Source organism: Ambystoma mexicanum, chromosome 10 (assembly GCF_040938575.1).
Source record: "Ambystoma mexicanum isolate Mex_15411 chromosome 10, UKY_AmexF1_1, whole genome shotgun sequence".
Lineage (NCBI taxonomy): Eukaryota > Metazoa > Chordata > Amphibia > Caudata > Ambystomatidae > Ambystoma > Ambystoma mexicanum.
This window is the reverse complement of record NC_090932.1, coordinates 521,399,814-521,419,474: the sequence shown is the minus strand read 5'-3', so window position 1 is coordinate 521,419,474 and position 19,661 is coordinate 521,399,814. Positions and strand designations below refer to the sequence as shown.

The following is a 19,661-nucleotide window of genomic DNA, read 5'->3' as shown; positions in this document are numbered from 1 at the left end:
GTTGGCTAGACCATGCAGTTTTGAAAGCCAATTGAGAAATGGCTCACTGCCTGAACATGGAGCACAAAAAAGCCTACAGCACCTGGTATTCCCAGGCGGTCTCCCATCCAGGTATTAACTATGCCCGACACTGCTTTGCTTCTGAGATCAGACGCATTCAGTGTGGTGTGGCCGTAGGCTCTGGGCCTTCTGAGATTTGTACCTTTAAGCATCTAGTTGGCTAGACCATGCAGTTTTGAAAGCCAATTGAGAAATGGCTCACTGCCTGAACATGGAGCACAAAAAAGCCTACAGCACCTGGTATTCCCAGGCGGTCTCCCATCCAGGTACTAACTAGGCCCGACACTGCGTAGCTTCTGAGATCAGACGAGATCAGGCGCATTCAGTGTGGTGTGGCCGTAGGCTTTGGGCCTTCTGAGATTTGTACCTTTAAGCATCTAGTTGGCTAGACCATGCAGTTTTGAAAGCCAATTGAGAAATGGCTCACTGCCTGAACATGGAGCACAAAAAAGCCTACAGCACCTGGTATTCCCAGGCGGTCTCCCATCCAGGTACTAACTAGGCCCGACACTGCTTAGCTTCTGAGATCAGACGCATTCAGTGTGGTGTGGCCGTAGGCTCTGGGCTTTCTGAGATTTGTACCTTTAAGCATCTAGTTGGCTAGACCATGCAGTTTTGAAAGCCAATTGAGAAATGGCTCACTGCCTGAACATGGAGCACAAAAAAGCCTACAGCACCTGGTATTCCCAGGCGGTCTCCCATCCAGGTAGTAACTAGGCCCGAAACTGCTTAGCTTCCGAGATCGGGCGCATTCATTGTGGTGTAGCCCTAAAATTGAGAAATGCTAAGAGTATTACTCTTATGCATTTACAGTTAGTAAGCTAAGCCATAAAGCCACTTGCAACATGATACCACGCTCATCACCCGATCAGGCTCGATCAGGCGAGATATATAAGACTTGTGGGCCCATTCAGGACTCCTATGTCTGGTAGGATAACTTTACTCCATCCATCCTGTTTCTGTTGCAGGGAGTTGGAGAGAACAACCAACACAACCATGGCTTTCTTTCAAGACTCTTTATGGACTCAATATTCTCTGAACTGCATTACATGTGAAGGTAGATTTATTACCCATGAACACACTACCCGTATGTTAATTTTATGTAAATAGGTAGCGCCAGCCCTCATGTTGTTGTCCAACATTTCCGCTATTAAAAGGGATACATTTATTTTGGAATCATAAGCAAATTTAAAAAGAAATTGAGAATTGGCACAATTACTAATCATAGCGCACAAAAAAGCCTACAGAACCTGGTATTCCCAGGCGGTCTCCCATCCAGGTACTAACTAGGCCCGACACTGCTTAGCTTCTGAGATCAGACGAGATCAGGCGCATTCAGTGTGGTGTGGCTGTAGGCTCTGGGCCTTCTGAGATTTGTACCTTTAAGCATCTAGTTGGCTAGACCATGCAGTTTTGAAAGCCAATTGAGAAATGGCTCACTGCCTGAACATGGAGCACAAAAAAGCCTACAGCACCTGGTATTCCCAGGCGGTCTCCCATCCAGGTACTAACTAGGCCCGACACTGCGTAGCTTCTGAGATCAGACGAGATCAGGCGCATTCAGTGTGGTGTGGCCGTAGGCTCTGGGCTTTCTGAGATTTGTACCTTTAAGCATCTAGTTGGCTAGACCATGCAGTTTTGAAAGCCAATTGAGAAATGGCTCACTGCCTGAACATGGAGCACAAAAAAGCCTACAGCACCTGGTATTCCCAGGCGGTCTCCCATCCAGGTAGTAACTAGGCCCGAAACTGCTTAGCTTCCGAGATCGGGCGCGTTCATTGTGGTGTAGCCCTAAAATTGAGAAATGCGAAGAGTATTACTCTTATGCATTTACAGTTAGTAAGCTAAGCCATAAAGCCACTTGCAACATGATACCACGCTCATCACCCGATCAGGCTCGATCAGGCGAGATATATAAGACTTGTGGGCCCATTCAGGACTCCTATGTCTGGTAGGATAACTTTACTCCATCCATCCTGTTTCTGTTGCAGGGAGTTGGAGAGAACAACCAACACAACCATGGCTTTCTTTCAAGACTCTTTATGGACTCAATATTCTCTGAACTGCATTACATGTGAAGGTAGATTTATTACCCATGAACACACTACCCGTATGTTAATTTTATGTAAATAGGTAGCGCCAGCCCTCATGTTGTTGTCCAACATTTCCGCTATTAAAAGGGATACATTTATTTTGGAATCATAAGCAAATTTAAAAAGAAACTGAGAATTGGCACAATTACTAATCATAGCGCACAAAAAAGCCTACAGAACCTGGTATTCCCAGGCGGTCTCCCATCCAGGTACTAACTAGGCCCGACACTGCTTAGCTTCTGAGATCAGATGAGATCAGGCGCATTCAGTGTGGTGTGGCTGTAGGCTCTGGGCCTTCTGAGATTTGTACCTTTAAGCATCTAGTTGGCTAGACCATGCAGTTTTGAAAGCCAATTGAGAAATGGCTCACTGCCTGAACATGGAGCACAAAAAAGCCTACAGCACCTGGTATTCCCAGGCGGGCTCCCATCCAGGCACTAACTAGGCCCGACACTGCTTAGCTTCTAAGATCAGACGAGATCAGGCGCATTCAGTGTGGTGTGGCCGTAGGCTCTGGGCCTTCTGAGATTTGTACCTTTAAGCATCTAGTTGGCTAGACCATGCAGTTTTGAAAGCCAATTGAGAAATGGCTCACTGCCTGAACATGGAGCACAAAAAAGCCTACAGCACCTGGTATTCCCAGGCGGTCTCCCATCCAGGTACTAACTAGGCCCGACACTGCTTAGCTTCTGAGATCAGACGAGATCAGGCGCATTCAGTGTGGTGTGGCCTTAGGCTCTGGGCCTTCTGAGATTTGTACCTTTAAGCATCTAGTTGGCTAGACCATGCAGTTTTGAAAGCCAATTGAGAAATGGCTCACTGCCTGAACATGGAGCACAAAAAAGCCTACAGCACCTGGTATTCCCAGGCGGTCTCCCATCCAGGTACTAACTAGGCCCGAAACTGCTTAGCTTCCGAGATCGGGCGCATTCATTGTGGTGTAGCACTAAAATTGAGAAATGCGAAGAGTATTACTCTTATGCATTTACAGTTAGTAAGCTAAGCCATAAAGCCACTTGCAACATGATACCACGCTCATCACCCGATCAGGCTCGATCAGGCGAGATATATAAGACTTGTGGGCCCATTCAGGACTCCTATGTCTGGTAGGATAACTTTACTCCATCCATCCTGTTTCTGTTGCAGGGAGTTGGAGAGAACAACCAACACAACCATGGCTTTCTTTCAAGACTCTTTATGGACTCAATATTCTCTGAACTGCATTACATGTGAAGGTAGATTTATTACCCATGAACACACTACCCGTATGTTAATTTTATGTAAATAGGTAACGCCAGCCCTCATGTTGTTGTCCAACATTTCCGCTATTAAAAGGGATACATTTATTTTGGAATCATAAGCAAATTTAAAAAGAAATTGAGAAGTGGCACAATTACTAATCATAGAGCACAAAAAAAGCCTACAGCACCTGGTATTCCCAGGCGGTCTCCCATCCAGGTACTAACTAGGCCCGACACTGCTTAGCTTCTGAGATCAGACGAGATCAGGCACATTCAGTGTGGTGTGGCCGTAGGCTCTGGGCTTTCTGAGATTTGTACCTTTAAGCATCTAGTTGGCTAGACCATGCAGTTTTGAAAGCCAATTGAGAAATGGCTCACTGCCTGAACATGGAGCACAAAAAAGCCTACAGCACCTGGTATTCCCAGGCGGTCTCCCATCCAGGTATTAACTATGCCCGACACTGCTTTGCTTCTGAGATCAGACGCATTCAGTGTGGTGTGGCCGTAGGCTCTGGGCCTTCTGAGATTTGTACCTTTAAGCATCTAGTTGGCTAGACCATGCAGTTTTGAAAGCCAATTGAGAAATGGCTCACTGCCTGAACATGGAGCACAAAAAAGCCTACAGCACCTGGTATTCCCAGGCGGTCTCCCATCCAGGTACTAACTAGGCCCGACACTGCGTAGCTTCTGAGATCAGACGAGATCAGGCGCATTCAGTGTGGTGTGGCCGTAGGCTTTGGGCCTTCTGAGATTTGTACCTTTAAGCATCTAGTTGGCTAGACCATGCAGTTTTGAAAGCCAATTGAGAAATGGCTCACTGCCTGAACATGGAGCACAAAAAAAGCCTACAGCACCTGGTATTCCCAGGCGGTCTCCCATCCAGGTACTAACTAGGCCCGACACTGCTTAGCTTCTGAGATCAGACGAGATCAGGCGCATTCAGTGTGGTGTGGCTGTAGGCTCTGGGCTTTCTGAGATTTGTACCTTTAAGCATCTAGTTGGCTAGACCATGCAGTTTTGAAAGCCAATTGAGAAATGGCTCACTGCCTGAACATGGAGCACAAAAAAGCCTACAGCACCTGGTATTCCCAGGCGGTCTCCCATCCAGGTACTAACTAGGCCCGAAACTGCTTAGCTTCCGAGATCGGGCGCATTCATTGTGGTGTAGCACTAAAATTGAGAAATGCGAAGAGTATTACTCTTATGCATTTACAGTTAGTAAGCTAAGCCATAAAGCCACTTGCAACATGATACCACGCTCATCACCCGATCAGGCTCGATCAGGCGAGATATATAAGACTTGTGGGCCCATTCAGGACTCCTATGTCTGGTAGGATAACTTTACTCCATCCATCCTGTTTCTGTTGCAGGGAGTTGGAGAGAACAACCAACACAACCATGGCTTTCTTTCAAGACTCTTTATGGACTCAATATTCTCTGAACTGCATTACATGTGAAGGTAGATTTATTACCCATGAACACACTACCCGTATGTTAATTTTATGTAAATAGGTAGCGCCAGCCCTCATGTTGTTGTCCAACATTTCCGCTATTAAAAGGGATACATTTATTTTGGAATCATAAGCAAATTTAAAAAGAAATTGAGAATTGGCACAATTACTAATCATAGCGCACAAAAAAGCCTACAGAACCTGGTATTCCCAGGCGGTCTCCCATCCAGGTACTAACTAGGCCCGACACTGCTTAGCTTCTGAGATCAGATGAGATCAGGCGCATTCAGTGTGGTGTGGCTGTAGGCTCTGGGCCTTCTGAGATTTGTACCTTTAAGCATCTAGTTGGCTAGACCATGCAGTTTTGAAAGCCAATTGAGAAATGGCTCACTGCCTGAACATGGAGCACAAAAAAGCCTACAGCACCTGGTATTCCCAGGCGGTCTCCCATCCAGGTACTAACTCGGCCCGACACTGCTTAGCTTCTGAGATCAGACGAGATCAGGCGCATTCAGTGTGGTGTGGCCGTAGGCTCTGGGCCTTCTGAGATTTGTACCTTTAAGCATCTAGTTGGCTAGACCATGCAGTTTTGAAAGCCAATTGAGAAATGGCTCACTGCCTGAACATGGAGCACAAAAAAGCCTACAGCACCTGGTATTCCCAGGCGGTCTCCCATCCAGGTACTAACTAGGCCCGAAACTGCTTAGCTTCCGAGATCGGGCGCATTCATTGTGGTGTAGCACTAAAATTGAGAAATGCGAAGAGTATTACTCTTATGCATTTACAGTTAGTAAGCTAAGCCATAAAGCCACTTGCAACATGATACCACGCTCATCACCCGATCAGGCTCGATCAGGCGAGATATATAAGACTTGTGGGCCCATTCAGGACTCCTATGTCTGGTAGGATAACTTTACTCCATCCATCCTGTTTCTGTTGCAGGGAGTTGGAGAGAACAACCAACACAACCATGGCTTTCTTTCAAGACTCTTTATGGACTCAATATTCTCTGAACTGCATTACATGTGAAGGTAGATTTATTACCCATGAACACACTACCCGTATGTTAATTTTATGTAAATAGGTAGCGCCAGCCCTCATGTTGTTGTCCAACATTTCCGCTATTAAAAGGGATACATTTATTTTGGAATCATAAGCAAATTTAAAAAGAAATTGAGAATTGGCACAATTACTAATCATAGCGCACAAAAAAGCCTACAGAACCTGGTATTCCCAGGCGGTCTCCCATCCAGGTACTAACTAGGCCCGACACTGCTTAGCTTCTGAGATCAGATGAGATCAGGCGCATTCAGTGTGGTGTGGCTGTAGGCTCTGGGCCTTCTGAGATTTGTACCTTTAAGCATCTAGTTGGCTAGACCATGCAGTTTTGAAAGCCAATTGAGAAATGGCTCACTGCCTGAACATGGAGCACAAAAAAGCCTACAGCACCTGGTATTCCCAGGCGGTCTCCCATCCAGGTACTAACTAGGCCCGACACTGCTTAGCTTCTGAGATCAGACGAGATCAGGCGCATTCAGTGTGGTGTGGCCGTAGGCTCTGGGCCTTCTGAGATTTGTACCTTTAAGCATCTAGTTGGCTAGACCATGCAGTTTTGAAAGCCAATTGAGAAATGGCTCACTGCCTGAACATGGAGCACAAAAAAGCCTACAGCACCTGGTATTCCCAGGCGGTCTCCCATCCAGGTACTAACTAGGCCCGAAACTGCTTAGCTTCCGAGATCGGGCGCATTCATTGTGGTGTAGCACTAAAATTGAGAAATGCGAAGAGTATTACTCTTATGCATTTACAGTTAGTAAGCTAAGCCATAAAGCCACTTGCAACATGATACCACGCTCATCACCCGATCAGGCTCGATCAGGCGAGATATATAAGACTTGTGGGCCCATTCAGGACTCCTATGTCTGGTAGGATAACTTTACTCCATCCATCCTGTTTCTGTTGCAGGGAGTTGGAGAGAACAACCAACACAACCATGGCTTTCTTTCAAGACTCTTTATGGACTCAATATTCTCTGAACTGCATTACATGTGAAGGTAGATTTATTACCCATGAACACACTACCCGTATGCTAATTTTATGTAAATAGGTAGCGCCAGCCCTCATGTTGTTGTCCAACATTTCCGCTATTAAAAGGGATACATTTATTTTGGAATCATAAGCAAATTTAAAAAGAAATTGAGAATTGGCACAATTACTAATCATAGCGCACAAAAAAGCCTACAGAACCTGGTATTCCCAGGCGGTCTCCCATCCAGGTACTAACTAGGCCCGACACTGCTTAGCATCTGAGATCAGATGAGATCAGGCGCATTCAGTGTGGTGTGGCTGTAGGCTCTGGGCCTTCTGAGATTTGTACCTTTAAGCATCTAGTTGGCTAGACCATGCAGTTTTGAAAGCCAATTGAGAAATGGCTCACTGCCTGAACATGGAGCACAAAAAAGCCTACAGCACCTGGTATTCCCAGGCGGTCTCCCATCCAGGTACTTACTAGGCCTGACACTGCTTAGCTTCTGAGATCAGACGCATTCAGTGTGGTGTGGCCGTAGGCTCTGAGCCTTCTGAGATTTGTACCTTTAAGCATCTAGTTGGCTAGACCATGCAGTTTTGAAAGCCAATTGAGAAATGGCTCACTGCCTGAACATGGAGCACAAAAAAGCCTACAGCACCTGGTATTCCCAGGCGGTCTCCCATCCAGGTACTAACTAGGCCCGAAACTGCTTAGCTTCCGAGATCGGGCGCATTCATTGTGGTGTAGCACTAAAATTGAGAAATGCGAAGAGTATTACTCTTATGCATTTACAGTTAGTAAGCTAAGCCATAAAGCCACTTGCAACATGATACCACGCTCATCACCCGATCAGGCTCGATCAGGCGAGATATATAAGACTTGTGGGCCCATTCAGGACTCCTATGTCTGGTAGGATAACTTTACTCCATCCATCCTGTTTCTGTTGCAGGGAGTTGGAGAGAACAACCAACACAACCATGGCTTTCTTTCAAGACTCTTTATGGACTCAATATTCTCTGAACTGCATTACATGTGAAGGTAGATTTATTACCCATGAACACACTACCCGTATGTTAATTTTATGTAAATAGGTAGCGCCAGCCCTCATGTTGTTGTCCAACATTTCCGCTATTAAAAGGGATACATTTATTTTGGAATCATAAGCAAATTTAAAAAGAAATTGAGAAGTGGCACAATTACTAATCATAGAGCACAAAAAAAGCCTACAGCACCTGGTATTCCCAGGCGGTCTCCCATCCAGGTACTAACTAGGCCCGACACTGCTTAGCTTCTGAGATCAGACGAGATCAGGCACATTCAGTGTGGTGTGGCCGTAGGCTCTGGGCTTTCTGAGATTTGTACCTTTAAGCATCTAGTTGGCTAGACCATGCAGTTTTGAAAGCCAATTGAGAAATGGCTCACTGCCTGAACATGGAGCACAAAAAAGCCTACAGCACCTGGTATTCCCAGGCGGTCTCCCATCCAGGTATTAACTAGGCCCGACACTGCTTTGCTTCTGAGATCAGACGCATTCAGTGTGGTGTGGCCGTAGGCTCTGTGCCTTCTGAGATTTGTACCTTTAAGCATCTAGTTGGCTAGACCATGCAGTTTTGAAAGCCAATTGAGAAATGGCTCACTGCCTGAACATGGAGCACAAAAAAGCCTACAGCACCTGGTATTCCCAGGCGGTCTCCCATCCAGGTACTAACTAGGCCCGACACTGCTTAGCTTCTGAGATCAGACGAGATCAGGCGCATTCAGTGTGGTGTGGCCGTAGGCTCTGGGCTTTCTGAGATTTGTACCTTTAAGCATCTAGTTGGCTAGACCATGCAGTTTTGAAAGCCAATTGAGAAATGGCTCCCTGCCTGAACATGGAGCACAAAAAAGCCTACAGCACCTGGTATTCCCAGGCGGTCTCCCATCCAGGTATTAACTAGGCCCGACACTGCTTTGCTTCTGAGATCAGACGCATTCAGTGTGGTGTGGCCGTAGGCTCTGGGCCTTCTGAGATTTGTACCTTTAAGCATCTAGTTGGCTAGACCATGCAGTTTTGAAAGCCAATTGAGAAATGGCTCACTGCCTGAACATGGAGCACAAAAAAGCCTACAGCACCTGGTATTCCCAGGCGGTCTCCCATCCAGGTACTAACTAGGCCCGACACTGCTTAGCTTCTGAGATCAGACGCATTCAGTGTGGTGTGGCCGTAGGCTCTGGGCCTTCTGAGATTTGTACCTTTAAGCATCTAGTTGGCTAGACCATGCAGTTTTGAAAGCCAATTGAGAAATGGCTCACTGCCTGAACATGGAGCACAAAAAAGCCTACAGCACCTGGTATTCCCAGGCGGTCTCCCACCCAGGTACTAACTAGGCCCGAAACTGCTTAGCTTCCGAGATCGGGCGCATTCATTGTGGTGTAGCCCTAAAATTGAGAAATGCTAAGAGTATTACTCTTATGCATTTACAGTTAGTAAACTAAGCCATAAAGCCACTTGCAACATGATACCACGCTCATCACCCGATCAGGCTCGATCAGGCGAGATATATAAGACTTGTGGGCCCATTCAGGACTCCTATGTCTGGTAGGATAACTTTACTCCATCCATCCTGTTTCTGTTGCAGGGAGTTGGAGAGAACAACCAACACAACCATGGCTTTCTTTCAAGACTCTTTATGGACTCAATATTCTCTGAACTGCATTACATGTGAAGGTAGATTTATTACCCATGAACACACTACCCGTATGTTAATTTTATGTAAATAGGTAGCGCCAGCCCTCATGTTGTTGTCCAACATTTCCGCTATTAAAAGGGATACATTTATTTTGGAATCATAAGCAAATTTAAAAAGAAATTGAGAAGTGGCACAATTACTAATCATAGAGCACAAAAAAGCCTACAGAACCTGGTATTCCCAGGCGGTCTCCCATCCAGGTACTAACTAGGCCCGACACTGCTTAGCTTCTGAGATCAGACGAGATCAGGCGCATTCAGTGTGGTGTGGCCGTAGGCTCTGGGCCTTCTGAGATTTGTACCTTTAAGCATCTAGTTGGCTAGACCATGCAGTTTTGAAAGCCAATTGAGAAATGGCTCACTGCCTGAACATGGAGCACAAAAAAGCCTACAGCACCTGGTATTCCCAGGCGGTCTCCCATCCATGTACTAACTAGGCCCGACACTGCTTAGCTTCTGAGATCAGACGAGATCAGGCGCATTCAGTGTGGTGTGGCCGTAGGCTCTGGGCCTTCTGAGATTTGTACCTTTAAGCATCTAGTTGGCTAGACCATGCAGTTTTGAAAGCCAATTGAGAAATGGCTCACTGCCTGAACATGGAGCACAAAAAAGCCTACAGCACCTGGTATTCCCAGGCGGTCTCCCATTCAGGTACTAACTAGGCCCGACACTGCTTAGCTTCATGAGATCAGACGAGATCTGGCGCATTCACTGTGGTGTGGCCGTAGGCTCTGGGCTTTCTGAGATTTGTACCTTTAAGCATCTAGTTGGCTAGACCATGCAGTTTTGAAAGCCAATTGAGAAATGGCTCACTGCCTGAACATGGAGCACAAAAAAGCCTACAGCACCTGGTATTCCCAGGCGGTCTCCCATCCAGGTACTAACTAGGCCCGACACTGCTTAGCTTCTGAGATCAGACGAGATCAGGCGCATTCAGTGTGGTGTGGCCGTAGGCTCGGGGCCTTCTGAGATTTGTACCTTTAAGCATCTAGTTGGCTAGACCATGCAGTTTTGAAAGCCAATTGAGAAATGGCTCACTGCCTGAACATGGAGCACAAAAAAGCCTACAGCACCTGGTATTCCCAGGCGGTCTCCCATCCAGGTACTAACTAGGCCCGAAACTGCTTAGCTTCTGAGATCAGACGAGATCTGGCGCATTCATTGTGGTGTGGCCCTAAAATTGAGAAATGCTAAGATTATTACTCTTATGCATTTACAGTTAGTAAGCTAAGCCATAAAGCCACTTGCAACATGATACCACGCTCATCACCCGATCAGGCTCGATCAGGCGAGATATATAAGACTTGTGGGCCCATTCAGGACTCCTATGTCTGGTAGGATAACTTTACTCCATCCATCCTGTTTCTGTTGCAGGGAGTTGGAGAGAACAACCAACACAACCATGGCTTTCTTTCAAGACTCTTTATGGACTCAATATTCTCTGAACTGCATTACATGTGAAGGTAGATTTATTACCCATGAACACACTACCCGTATGTTAATTTTATGTAAATAGGTAGCGCCAGCCCTCATGTTGTTGTCCAACATTTCCGCTATTAAAAGGGATACATTTATTTTGGAATCATAAGCAAATTTAAAAAGAAATTGAGAAGTGGCACAATTACTAATCATAGAGCACAAAAAAGCCTACAGAACCTGGTATTCCCAGGCGGTCTCCCATCCAGGTACTAACTAGGCCTGACACTGCTTAGCTTCTGAGATCAGACGAGATCAGGCGCATTCAGTGTGGTGTGGCCGTAGGCTCTGGGCCTTCTGAGATTTGTACCTTTAAGCATCTAGTTGGCTAGACCATGCAGTTTTGAAAGCCAATTGAGAAATGGCTCACTGCCTGAACATGGAGCACAAAAAAGCCTACAGCACCTGGTATTCCCAGGCGGTCTCCCATCCAGGTACTAACTAGGCCCGACACTGCTTAGCTTCTGAGATCAGACGAGATCAGGCGCATTCAGTGTGGTGTGGCCGTAGGCTCTGGGCCTTCTGAGATTTGTACCTTTAAGCATCTAGTTGGCTAGACCATGCAGTTTTGAAAGCCAATTGAGAAATGGCTCACTGCCTGAACATGGAGCACAAAAAAGCCTACAGCACCTGGTATTCCCAGGCGGTCTCCCATTCAGGTACTAACTAGGCCCGACACTGCTTAGCTTCATGAGATCAGACGAGATCTGGCGCATTCACTGTGGTGTGGCCGTAGGCTCTGGGCTTTCTGAGATTTGTACCTTTAAGCATCTAGTTGGCTAGACCATGCAGTTTTGAAAGCCAATTGAGAAATGGCTCACTGCCTGAACATGGAGCACAAAAAAGCCTACAGCACCTGGTATTCCCAGGCGGTCTCCCATCCAGGTACTAACTAGGCCCGAAACTGCTTAGCTTCCGAGATCGGACGCATTCATTGTGGTGTAGCCCTAAAATTGAGAAATGCTAAGAGTATTACTCTTATGCATTTACAGTTAGTAAGCTAAGCCATAAAGCCACTTGCAACATGATACCACGCTCATCACCCGATCAGGCTCGATCAGGCGAGATATATAAGACTTGTGGGCCCATTCAGGACTCCTATGTCTGGTAGAATAACTTTACTCCATCCATCCTGTTTCTGTTGCAGGGAGTTGGAGAGAACAACCAACACAACCATGGCTTTCTTTCAAGACTCTTTATGGACTCAATATTCTCTGAACTGCATTACATGTGAAGGTAGATTTATTACCCATGAACACACTACCCGTATGTTAATATTATGTAAATAGGTAGCGCCAGCCCTCATGTTGTTGTCCAACATTTCCGCTATTAAAAGGGATACATTTATTTTGGAATCATAAGCAAATTTAAAAAGAAATTGAGAATTGGCACAATTACTAATCATAGCGCACAAAAAAGCCTACAGAACCTGGTATTCCCAGGCGGTCTCCCATCCAGGTACTAACTAGGCCCGACACTGCTTAGCTTCTGAGATCAGATGAGATCAGGCGCATTCAGTGTGGTGTGGCTGTAGGCTCTGGGCCTTCTGAGATTTGTACCTTTAAGCATCTAGTTGGCTAGACCATGCAGTTTTGAAAGCCAATTGAGAAATGGCTCACTGCCTGAACATGGAGCACAAAAAAGCCTACAGCACCTGGTATTCCCAGGCGGTCTCCCATCCAGGTACTAACTCGGCCCGACACTGCTTAGCTTCTGAGATCAGACGAGATCAGGCGCATTCAGTGTGGTGTGGCCGTAGGCTCTGGGCCTTCTGAGATTTGTACCTTTAAGCATCTAGTTGGCTAGACCATGCAGTTTTGAAAGCCAATTGAGAAATGGCTCACTGCCTGAACATGGAGCACAAAAAAGCCTACAGCACCTGGTATTCCCAGGCGGTCTCCCATCCAGGTACTAACTAGGCCCGAAACTGCTTAGCTTCCGAGATCGGGCGCATTCATTGTGGTGTAGCACTAAAATTGAGAAATGCGAAGAGTATTACTCTTATGCATTTACAGTTAGTAAGCTAAGCCATAAAGCCACTTGCAACATGATACCACGCTCATCACCCGATCAGGCTCGATCAGGCGAGATATATAAGACTTGTGGGCCCATTCAGGACTCCTATGTCTGGTAGGATAACTTTACTCCATCCATCCTGTTTCTGTTGCAGGGAGTTGGAGAGAACAACCAACACAACCATGGCTTTCTTTCAAGACTCTTTATGGACTCAATATTCTCTGAACTGCATTACATGTGAAGGTAGATTTATTACCCATGAACACACTACCCGTATGTTAATTTTATGTAAATAGGTAGCGCCAGCCCTCATGTTGTTGTCCAACATTTCCGCTATTAAAAGGGATACATTTATTTTGGAATCATAAGCAAATTTAAAAAGAAATTGAGAATTGGCACAATTACTAATCATAGCGCACAAAAAAGCCTACAGAACCTGGTATTCCCAGGCGGTCTCCCATCCAGGTACTAACTAGGCCCGACACTGCTTAGCTTCTGAGATCAGATGAGATCAGGCGCATTCAGTGTGGTGTGGCTGTAGGCTCTGGGCCTTCTGAGATTTGTACCTTTAAGCATCTAGTTGGCTAGACCATGCAGTTTTGAAAGCCAATTGAGAAATGGCTCACTGCCTGAACATGGAGCACAAAAAAGCCTACAGCACCTGGTATTCCCAGGCGGTCTCCCATCCAGGTACTAACTAGGCCCGACACTGCTTAGCTTCTGAGATCAGACGAGATCAGGCGCATTCAGTGTGGTGTGGCCGTAGGCTCTGGGCCTTCTGAGATTTGTACCTTTAAGCATCTAGTTGGCTAGACCATGCAGTTTTGAAAGCCAATTGAGAAATGGCTCACTGCCTGAACATGGAGCACAAAAAAGCCTACAGCACCTGGTATTCCCAGGCGGTCTCCCATCCAGGTACTAACTAGGCCCGAAACTGCTTAGCTTCCGAGATCGGGCGCATTCATTGTGGTGTAGCACTAAAATTGAGAAATGCGAAGAGTATTACTCTTATGCATTTACAGTTAGTAAGCTAAGCCATAAAGCCACTTGCAACATGATACCACGCTCATCACCCGATCAGGCTCGATCAGGCGAGATATATAAGACTTGTGGGCCCATTCAGGACTCCTATGTCTGGTAGGATAACTTTACTCCATCCATCCTGTTTCTGTTGCAGGGAGTTGGAGAGAACAACCAACACAACCATGGCTTTCTTTCAAGACTCTTTATGGACTCAATATTCTCTGAACTGCATTACATGTGAAGGTAGATTTATTACCCATGAACACACTACCCGTATGCTAATTTTATGTAAATAGGTAGCGCCAGCCCTCATGTTGTTGTCCAACATTTCCGCTATTAAAAGGGATACATTTATTTTGGAATCATAAGCAAATTTAAAAAGAAATTGAGAATTGGCACAATTACTAATCATAGCGCACAAAAAAGCCTACAGAACCTGGTATTCCCAGGCGGTCTCCCATCCAGGTACTAACTAGGCCCGACACTGCTTAGCATCTGAGATCAGATGAGATCAGGCGCATTCAGTGTGGTGTGGCTGTAGGCTCTGGGCCTTCTGAGATTTGTACCTTTAAGCATCTAGTTGGCTAGACCATGCAGTTTTGAAAGCCAATTGAGAAATGGCTCACTGCCTGAACATGGAGCACAAAAAAGCCTACAGCACCTGGTATTCCCAGGCGGTCTCCCATCCAGGTACTTACTAGGCCTGACACTGCTTAGCTTCTGAGATCAGACGCATTCAGTGTGGTGTGGCCGTAGGCTCTGAGCCTTCTGAGATTTGTACCTTTAAGCATCTAGTTGGCTAGACCATGCAGTTTTGAAAGCCAATTGAGAAATGGCTCACTGCCTGAACATGGAGCACAAAAAAGCCTACAGCACCTGGTATTCCCAGGCGGTCTCCCATCCAGGTACTAACTAGGCCCGAAACTGCTTAGCTTCCGAGATCGGGCGCATTCATTGTGGTGTAGCACTAAAATTGAGAAATGCGAAGAGTATTACTCTTATGCATTTACAGTTAGTAAGCTAAGCCATAAAGCCACTTGCAACATGATACCACGCTCATCACCCGATCAGGCTCGATCAGGCGAGATATATAAGACTTGTGGGCCCATTCAGGACTCCTATGTCTGGTAGGATAACTTTACTCCATCCATCCTGTTTCTGTTGCAGGGAGTTGGAGAGAACAACCAACACAACCATGGCTTTCTTTCAAGACTCTTTATGGACTCAATATTCTCTGAACTGCATTACATGTGAAGGTAGATTTATTACCCATGAACACACTACCCGTATGTTAATTTTATGTAAATAGGTAGCGCCAGCCCTCATGTTGTTGTCCAACATTTCCGCTATTAAAAGGGATACATTTATTTTGGAATCATAAGCAAATTTAAAAAGAAATTGAGAAGTGGCACAATTACTAATCATAGAGCACAAAAAAAGCCTACAGCACCTGGTATTCCCAGGCGGTCTCCCATCCAGGTACTAACTAGGCCCGACACTGCTTAGCTTCTGAGATCAGACGAGATCAGGCACATTCAGTGTGGTGTGGCCGTAGGCTCTGGGCTTTCTGAGATTTGTACCTTTAAGCATCTAGTTGGCTAGACCATGCAGTTTTGAAAGCCAATTGAGAAATGGCTCACTGCCTGAACATGGAGCACAAAAAAGCCTACAGCACCTGGTATTCCCAGGCGGTCTCCCATCCAGGTATTAACTAGGCCCGACACTGCTTTGCTTCTGAGATCAGACGCATTCAGTGTGGTGTGGCCGTAGGCTCTGTGCCTTCTGAGATTTGTACCTTTAAGCATCTAGTTGGCTAGACCATGCAGTTTTGAAAGCCAATTGAGAAATGGCTCACTGCCTGAACATGGAGCACAAAAAAGCCTACAGCACCTGGTATTCCCAGGCGGTCTCCCATCCAGGTACTAACTAGGCCCGACACTGCTTAGCTTCTGAGATCAGACGAGATCAGGCGCATTCAGTGTGGTGTGGCCGTAGGCTCTGGGCTTTCTGAGATTTGTACCTTTAAGCATCTAGTTGGCTAGACCATGCAGTTTTGAAAGCCAATTGAGAAATGGCTCACTGCCTGAACATGGAGCACAAAAAAGCCTACAGCACCTGGTATTCCCAGGCGGTCTCCCATCCAGGTATTAACTAGGCCCGACACTGCTTTGCTTCTGAGATCAGACGCATTCAGTGTGGTGTGGCCGTAGGCTCTGGGCCTTCTGAGATTTGTACCTTTAAGCATCTAGTTGGCTAGACCATGCAGTTTTGAAAGCCAATTGAGAAATGGCTCACTGCCTGAACATGGAGCACAAAAAAGCCTACAGCACCTGGTATTCCCAGGCGGTCTCCCATCCAGGTACTAACTAGGCCCGACACTGCTTAGCTTCTGAGATCAGACGCATTCAGTGTGGTGTGGCCGTAGGCTCTGGGCCTTCTGAGATTTGTACCTTTAAGCATCTAGTTGGCTAGACCATGCAGTTTTGAAAGCCAATTGAGAAATGGCTCACTGCCTGAACATGGAGCACAAAAAAGCCTACAGCACCTGGTATTCCCAGGCGGTCTCCCACCCAGGTACTAACTAGGCCCGAAACTGCTTAGCTTCCGAGATCGGGCGCATTCATTGTGGTGTAGCCCTAAAATTGAGAAATGCTAAGAGTATTACTCTTATGCATTTACAGTTAGTAAACTAAGCCATAAAGCCACTTGCAACATGATACCACGCTCATCACCCGATCAGGCTCGATCAGGCGAGATATATAAGACTTGTGGGCCCATTCAGGACTCCTATGTCTGGTAGGATAACTTTACTCCATCCATCCTGTTTCTGTTGCAGGGAGTTGGAGAGAACAACCAACACAACCATGGCTTTCTTTCAAGACTCTTTATGGACTCAATATTCTCTGAACTGCATTACATGTGAAGGTAGATTTATTACCCATGAACACACTACCCGTATGTTAATTTTATGTAAATAGGTAGCGCCAGCCCTCATGTTGTTGTCCAACATTTCCGCTATTAAAAGGGATACATTTATTTTGGAATCATAAGCAAATTTAAAAAGAAATTGAGAAGTGGCACAATTACTAATCATAGAGCACAAAAAAGCCTACAGAACCTGGTATTCCCAGGCGGTCTCCCATCCAGGTACTAACTAGGCCCGACACTGCTTAGCTTCTGAGATCAGACGAGATCAGGCGCATTCAGTGTGGTGTGGCCGTAGGCTCTGGGCCTTCTGAGATTTGTACCTTTAAGCATCTAGTTGGCTAGACCATGCAGTTTTGAAAGCCAATTGAGAAATGGCTCACTGCCTGAACATGGAGCACAAAAAAGCCTACAGCACCTGGTATTCCCAGGCGGTCTCCCATCCATGTACTAACTAGGCCCGACACTGCTTAGCTTCTGAGATCAGACGAGATCAGGCGCATTCAGTGTGGTGTGGCCGTAGGCTCTGGGCCTTCTGAGATTTGTACCTTTAAGCATCTAGTTGGCTAGACCATGCAGTTTTGAAAGCCAATTGAGAAATGGCTCACTGCCTGAACATGGAGCACAAAAAAGCCTACAGCACCTGGTATTCCCAGGCGGTCTCCCATTCAGGTACTAACTAGGCCCGACACTGCTTAGCTTCATGAGATCAGACGAGATCTGGCGCATTCACTGTGGTGTGGCCGTAGGCTCTGGGCTTTCTGAGATTTGTACCTTTAAGCATCTAGTTGGCTAGACCATGCAGTTTTGAAAGCCAATTGAGAAATGGCTCACTGCCTGAACATGGAGCACAAAAAAGCCTACAGCACCTGGTATTCCCAGGCGGTCTCCCATCCAGGTACTAACTAGGCCCGACACTGCTTAGCTTCTGAGATCAGACGAGATCAGGCGCATTCAGTGTGGTGTGGCCGTAGGCTCGGGGCCTTCTGAGATTTGTACCTTTAAGCATCTAGTTGGCTAGACCATGCAGTTTTGAAAGCCAATTGAGAAATGGCTCACTGCCTGAACATGGAGCACAAAAAAGCCTACAGCACCTGGTATTCCCAGGCGGTCTCCCATCCAGGTACTAACTAGGCCCGAAACTGCTTAGCTTCTGAGATCAGACGAGATCTGGCGCATTCATTGTGGTGTGGCCCTAAAATTGAGAAATGCTAAGATTATTACTCTTATGCATTTACAGTTAGTAAGCTAAGCCATAAAGCCACTTGCAACATGATACCACGCTCATCACCCGATCAGGCTCGATCAGGCGAGATATATAAGACTTGTGGGCCCATTCAGGACTCCTATGTCTGGTAGGATAACTTTACTCCATCCATCCTGTTTCTGTTGCAGGGAGTTGGAGAGAACAACCAACACAACCATGGCTTTCTTTCAAGACTCTTTATGGACTCAATATTCTCTGAACTGCATTACATGTGAAGGTAGATTTATTACCCATGAACACACTACCCGTATGTTAATTTTATGTAAATAGGTAGCGCCAGCCCTCATGTTGTTGTCCAACATTTCCGCTATTAAAAGGGATACATTTATTTTGGAATCATAAGCAAATTTAAAAAGAAATTGAGAAGTGGCACAATTACTAATCATAGAGCACAAAAAAGCCTACAGAACCTGGTATTCCCAGGCGGTCTCCCATCCAGGTACTAACTAGGCCTGACACTGCTTAGCTTCTGAGATCAGACGAGATCAGGCGCATTCAGTGTGGTGTGGCCGTAGGCTCTGGGCCTTCTGAGATTTGTACCTTTAAGCATCTAGTTGGCTAGACCATGCAGTTTTGAAAGCCAATTGAGAAATGGCTCACTGCCTGAACATGGAGCACAAAAAAGCCTACAGCACCTGGTATTCCCAGGCGGTCTCCCATCCAGGTACTAACTAGGCCCGACACTGCTTAGCTTCTGAGATCAGACGAGATCAGGCGCATTCAGTGTGGTGTGGCCGTAGGCTCTGGGCCTTCTGAGATTTGTACCTTTAAGCATCTAGTTGGCTAGACCATGCAGTTTTGAAAGCCAATTGAGAAATGGCTCACTGCCTGAACATGGAGCACAAAAAAGCCTACAGCACCTGGTAATCCCAGGCGGTCTCCCATTCAGGTACTAACTAGGCCCGACACTGCTTAGCTTCATGAGATCAGACGAGATCTGGCGCATTCACTGTGGTGTGGCCGTAGGCTCTGGGCTTTCTGAGATTTGTACCTTTAAGCATCTAGTTGGCTAGACCATGCAGTTTTGAAAGCCAATTGAGAAATGGCTCACTGCCTGAACATGGAGCACAAAAAAGCCTACAGCACCTGGTATTCCCAGGCGGTCTCCCATCCAGGTACTAACTAGGCCCGAAACTGCTTAGCTTCCGAGATCGGACGCATTCATTGTGGTGTAGCCCTAAAATTGAGAAATGCTAAGAGTATTACTCTTATGCATTTACAGTTAGTAAGCTAAGCCATAAAGCCACTTGCAACATGATACCACGCTCATCACCCGATCAGGCTCGATCAGGCGAGATATATAAGACTTGTGGGCCCATTCAGGACTCCTATGTCTGGTAGAATAACTTTAC

At 46.3% G+C, this 19,661-nt stretch overlaps 33 non-coding genes and 19 pseudogenes across 33 annotated transcripts; all 52 read right to left on the bottom strand.

The window, feature by feature from the left end:
- Positions 1–70: 70 nt before the first annotated feature.
- Positions 71–179, bottom strand: LOC138495550 (5S ribosomal RNA; annotated as a pseudogene).
- Positions 180–285: 106 nt separating this feature from the next.
- LOC138493952 (5S ribosomal RNA) lies at positions 286–404 on the bottom strand. The gene has a single exon (XR_011276927.1). It is a non-coding gene; the product is annotated as a 5S ribosomal RNA (ribosomal RNA).
- Positions 405–510: 106 nt separating this feature from the next.
- LOC138495049 (5S ribosomal RNA) lies at positions 511–619 on the bottom strand (annotated as a pseudogene).
- A 679-nt stretch (positions 620–1,298) lies between these two features.
- On the bottom strand, positions 1,299–1,417 carry LOC138493967 (5S ribosomal RNA). The gene has a single exon (XR_011276941.1). It is a non-coding gene; the product is annotated as a 5S ribosomal RNA (ribosomal RNA).
- A 106-nt stretch (positions 1,418–1,523) lies between these two features.
- Positions 1,524–1,642, bottom strand: LOC138493951 (5S ribosomal RNA). The gene has a single exon (XR_011276926.1). It is a non-coding gene; the product is annotated as a 5S ribosomal RNA (ribosomal RNA).
- A 679-nt stretch (positions 1,643–2,321) lies between these two features.
- Positions 2,322–2,440, bottom strand: LOC138493693 (5S ribosomal RNA). Its single transcript, XR_011276692.1, has one exon. It is a non-coding gene; the product is annotated as a 5S ribosomal RNA (ribosomal RNA).
- Positions 2,441–2,546: 106 nt separating this feature from the next.
- On the bottom strand, positions 2,547–2,665 carry LOC138494578 (5S ribosomal RNA). Its single transcript, XR_011277495.1, has one exon. It is a non-coding gene; the product is annotated as a 5S ribosomal RNA (ribosomal RNA).
- Positions 2,666–2,771: 106 nt separating this feature from the next.
- LOC138494020 (5S ribosomal RNA) lies at positions 2,772–2,890 on the bottom strand. The gene has a single exon (XR_011276989.1). It is a non-coding gene; the product is annotated as a 5S ribosomal RNA (ribosomal RNA).
- Positions 2,891–3,570: 680 nt separating this feature from the next.
- LOC138493418 (5S ribosomal RNA) lies at positions 3,571–3,689 on the bottom strand. Its single transcript, XR_011276442.1, has one exon. It is a non-coding gene; the product is annotated as a 5S ribosomal RNA (ribosomal RNA).
- A 106-nt stretch (positions 3,690–3,795) lies between these two features.
- On the bottom strand, positions 3,796–3,904 carry LOC138495549 (5S ribosomal RNA; annotated as a pseudogene).
- A 106-nt stretch (positions 3,905–4,010) lies between these two features.
- On the bottom strand, positions 4,011–4,129 carry LOC138493950 (5S ribosomal RNA). The gene has a single exon (XR_011276925.1). It is a non-coding gene; the product is annotated as a 5S ribosomal RNA (ribosomal RNA).
- Positions 4,130–4,236: 107 nt separating this feature from the next.
- Positions 4,237–4,355, bottom strand: LOC138496754 (5S ribosomal RNA). The gene has a single exon (XR_011278237.1). It is a non-coding gene; the product is annotated as a 5S ribosomal RNA (ribosomal RNA).
- Positions 4,356–5,034: 679 nt separating this feature from the next.
- On the bottom strand, positions 5,035–5,153 carry LOC138493691 (5S ribosomal RNA). Its single transcript, XR_011276691.1, has one exon. It is a non-coding gene; the product is annotated as a 5S ribosomal RNA (ribosomal RNA).
- Positions 5,154–5,259: 106 nt separating this feature from the next.
- LOC138493862 (5S ribosomal RNA) lies at positions 5,260–5,378 on the bottom strand. Its single transcript, XR_011276846.1, has one exon. It is a non-coding gene; the product is annotated as a 5S ribosomal RNA (ribosomal RNA).
- Positions 5,379–6,057: 679 nt separating this feature from the next.
- Positions 6,058–6,176, bottom strand: LOC138493689 (5S ribosomal RNA). Its single transcript, XR_011276689.1, has one exon. It is a non-coding gene; the product is annotated as a 5S ribosomal RNA (ribosomal RNA).
- A 106-nt stretch (positions 6,177–6,282) lies between these two features.
- LOC138494021 (5S ribosomal RNA) lies at positions 6,283–6,401 on the bottom strand. Its single transcript, XR_011276990.1, has one exon. It is a non-coding gene; the product is annotated as a 5S ribosomal RNA (ribosomal RNA).
- A 679-nt stretch (positions 6,402–7,080) lies between these two features.
- On the bottom strand, positions 7,081–7,199 carry LOC138494216 (5S ribosomal RNA). Its single transcript, XR_011277166.1, has one exon. It is a non-coding gene; the product is annotated as a 5S ribosomal RNA (ribosomal RNA).
- Positions 7,200–7,305: 106 nt separating this feature from the next.
- On the bottom strand, positions 7,306–7,414 carry LOC138495347 (5S ribosomal RNA; annotated as a pseudogene).
- A 680-nt stretch (positions 7,415–8,094) lies between these two features.
- On the bottom strand, positions 8,095–8,213 carry LOC138493416 (5S ribosomal RNA). The gene has a single exon (XR_011276441.1). It is a non-coding gene; the product is annotated as a 5S ribosomal RNA (ribosomal RNA).
- Positions 8,214–8,319: 106 nt separating this feature from the next.
- On the bottom strand, positions 8,320–8,428 carry LOC138495416 (5S ribosomal RNA; annotated as a pseudogene).
- Positions 8,429–8,534: 106 nt separating this feature from the next.
- LOC138494009 (5S ribosomal RNA) lies at positions 8,535–8,653 on the bottom strand. Its single transcript, XR_011276979.1, has one exon. It is a non-coding gene; the product is annotated as a 5S ribosomal RNA (ribosomal RNA).
- Positions 8,654–8,759: 106 nt separating this feature from the next.
- Positions 8,760–8,868, bottom strand: LOC138495415 (5S ribosomal RNA; annotated as a pseudogene).
- Positions 8,869–8,974: 106 nt separating this feature from the next.
- Positions 8,975–9,083, bottom strand: LOC138495048 (5S ribosomal RNA; annotated as a pseudogene).
- A 106-nt stretch (positions 9,084–9,189) lies between these two features.
- LOC138496106 (5S ribosomal RNA) lies at positions 9,190–9,298 on the bottom strand (annotated as a pseudogene).
- A 464-nt stretch (positions 9,299–9,762) lies between these two features.
- On the bottom strand, positions 9,763–9,881 carry LOC138493839 (5S ribosomal RNA). The gene has a single exon (XR_011276825.1). It is a non-coding gene; the product is annotated as a 5S ribosomal RNA (ribosomal RNA).
- Positions 9,882–9,987: 106 nt separating this feature from the next.
- LOC138493592 (5S ribosomal RNA) lies at positions 9,988–10,106 on the bottom strand. Its single transcript, XR_011276601.1, has one exon. It is a non-coding gene; the product is annotated as a 5S ribosomal RNA (ribosomal RNA).
- Positions 10,107–10,212: 106 nt separating this feature from the next.
- On the bottom strand, positions 10,213–10,332 carry LOC138494789 (5S ribosomal RNA; annotated as a pseudogene).
- A 106-nt stretch (positions 10,333–10,438) lies between these two features.
- On the bottom strand, positions 10,439–10,557 carry LOC138493997 (5S ribosomal RNA). The gene has a single exon (XR_011276968.1). It is a non-coding gene; the product is annotated as a 5S ribosomal RNA (ribosomal RNA).
- A 106-nt stretch (positions 10,558–10,663) lies between these two features.
- On the bottom strand, positions 10,664–10,782 carry LOC138495169 (5S ribosomal RNA; annotated as a pseudogene).
- Positions 10,783–11,246: 464 nt separating this feature from the next.
- Positions 11,247–11,365, bottom strand: LOC138494426 (5S ribosomal RNA). Its single transcript, XR_011277357.1, has one exon. It is a non-coding gene; the product is annotated as a 5S ribosomal RNA (ribosomal RNA).
- Positions 11,366–11,471: 106 nt separating this feature from the next.
- On the bottom strand, positions 11,472–11,590 carry LOC138493985 (5S ribosomal RNA). Its single transcript, XR_011276957.1, has one exon. It is a non-coding gene; the product is annotated as a 5S ribosomal RNA (ribosomal RNA).
- Positions 11,591–11,696: 106 nt separating this feature from the next.
- Positions 11,697–11,816, bottom strand: LOC138494788 (5S ribosomal RNA; annotated as a pseudogene).
- A 679-nt stretch (positions 11,817–12,495) lies between these two features.
- Positions 12,496–12,614, bottom strand: LOC138493688 (5S ribosomal RNA). The gene has a single exon (XR_011276688.1). It is a non-coding gene; the product is annotated as a 5S ribosomal RNA (ribosomal RNA).
- Positions 12,615–12,720: 106 nt separating this feature from the next.
- Positions 12,721–12,839, bottom strand: LOC138493850 (5S ribosomal RNA). Its single transcript, XR_011276835.1, has one exon. It is a non-coding gene; the product is annotated as a 5S ribosomal RNA (ribosomal RNA).
- Positions 12,840–13,518: 679 nt separating this feature from the next.
- On the bottom strand, positions 13,519–13,637 carry LOC138493687 (5S ribosomal RNA). Its single transcript, XR_011276687.1, has one exon. It is a non-coding gene; the product is annotated as a 5S ribosomal RNA (ribosomal RNA).
- A 106-nt stretch (positions 13,638–13,743) lies between these two features.
- Positions 13,744–13,862, bottom strand: LOC138493973 (5S ribosomal RNA). The gene has a single exon (XR_011276946.1). It is a non-coding gene; the product is annotated as a 5S ribosomal RNA (ribosomal RNA).
- Positions 13,863–14,541: 679 nt separating this feature from the next.
- Positions 14,542–14,660, bottom strand: LOC138494215 (5S ribosomal RNA). Its single transcript, XR_011277165.1, has one exon. It is a non-coding gene; the product is annotated as a 5S ribosomal RNA (ribosomal RNA).
- Positions 14,661–14,766: 106 nt separating this feature from the next.
- Positions 14,767–14,875, bottom strand: LOC138495345 (5S ribosomal RNA; annotated as a pseudogene).
- A 680-nt stretch (positions 14,876–15,555) lies between these two features.
- Positions 15,556–15,674, bottom strand: LOC138493415 (5S ribosomal RNA). The gene has a single exon (XR_011276440.1). It is a non-coding gene; the product is annotated as a 5S ribosomal RNA (ribosomal RNA).
- Positions 15,675–15,780: 106 nt separating this feature from the next.
- Positions 15,781–15,889, bottom strand: LOC138495414 (5S ribosomal RNA; annotated as a pseudogene).
- A 106-nt stretch (positions 15,890–15,995) lies between these two features.
- Positions 15,996–16,114, bottom strand: LOC138493961 (5S ribosomal RNA). The gene has a single exon (XR_011276935.1). It is a non-coding gene; the product is annotated as a 5S ribosomal RNA (ribosomal RNA).
- A 106-nt stretch (positions 16,115–16,220) lies between these two features.
- LOC138495411 (5S ribosomal RNA) lies at positions 16,221–16,329 on the bottom strand (annotated as a pseudogene).
- Positions 16,330–16,435: 106 nt separating this feature from the next.
- LOC138495046 (5S ribosomal RNA) lies at positions 16,436–16,544 on the bottom strand (annotated as a pseudogene).
- A 106-nt stretch (positions 16,545–16,650) lies between these two features.
- Positions 16,651–16,759, bottom strand: LOC138496105 (5S ribosomal RNA; annotated as a pseudogene).
- A 464-nt stretch (positions 16,760–17,223) lies between these two features.
- Positions 17,224–17,342, bottom strand: LOC138493837 (5S ribosomal RNA). Its single transcript, XR_011276823.1, has one exon. It is a non-coding gene; the product is annotated as a 5S ribosomal RNA (ribosomal RNA).
- A 106-nt stretch (positions 17,343–17,448) lies between these two features.
- Positions 17,449–17,567, bottom strand: LOC138493591 (5S ribosomal RNA). The gene has a single exon (XR_011276600.1). It is a non-coding gene; the product is annotated as a 5S ribosomal RNA (ribosomal RNA).
- Positions 17,568–17,673: 106 nt separating this feature from the next.
- Positions 17,674–17,793, bottom strand: LOC138494787 (5S ribosomal RNA; annotated as a pseudogene).
- Positions 17,794–17,899: 106 nt separating this feature from the next.
- LOC138493949 (5S ribosomal RNA) lies at positions 17,900–18,018 on the bottom strand. The gene has a single exon (XR_011276924.1). It is a non-coding gene; the product is annotated as a 5S ribosomal RNA (ribosomal RNA).
- Positions 18,019–18,124: 106 nt separating this feature from the next.
- On the bottom strand, positions 18,125–18,243 carry LOC138495167 (5S ribosomal RNA; annotated as a pseudogene).
- A 464-nt stretch (positions 18,244–18,707) lies between these two features.
- LOC138494424 (5S ribosomal RNA) lies at positions 18,708–18,826 on the bottom strand. The gene has a single exon (XR_011277355.1). It is a non-coding gene; the product is annotated as a 5S ribosomal RNA (ribosomal RNA).
- A 106-nt stretch (positions 18,827–18,932) lies between these two features.
- On the bottom strand, positions 18,933–19,051 carry LOC138493936 (5S ribosomal RNA). Its single transcript, XR_011276912.1, has one exon. It is a non-coding gene; the product is annotated as a 5S ribosomal RNA (ribosomal RNA).
- Positions 19,052–19,157: 106 nt separating this feature from the next.
- Positions 19,158–19,277, bottom strand: LOC138495142 (5S ribosomal RNA; annotated as a pseudogene).
- Between the last annotated feature and the right edge of the window lie 384 nt (positions 19,278–19,661).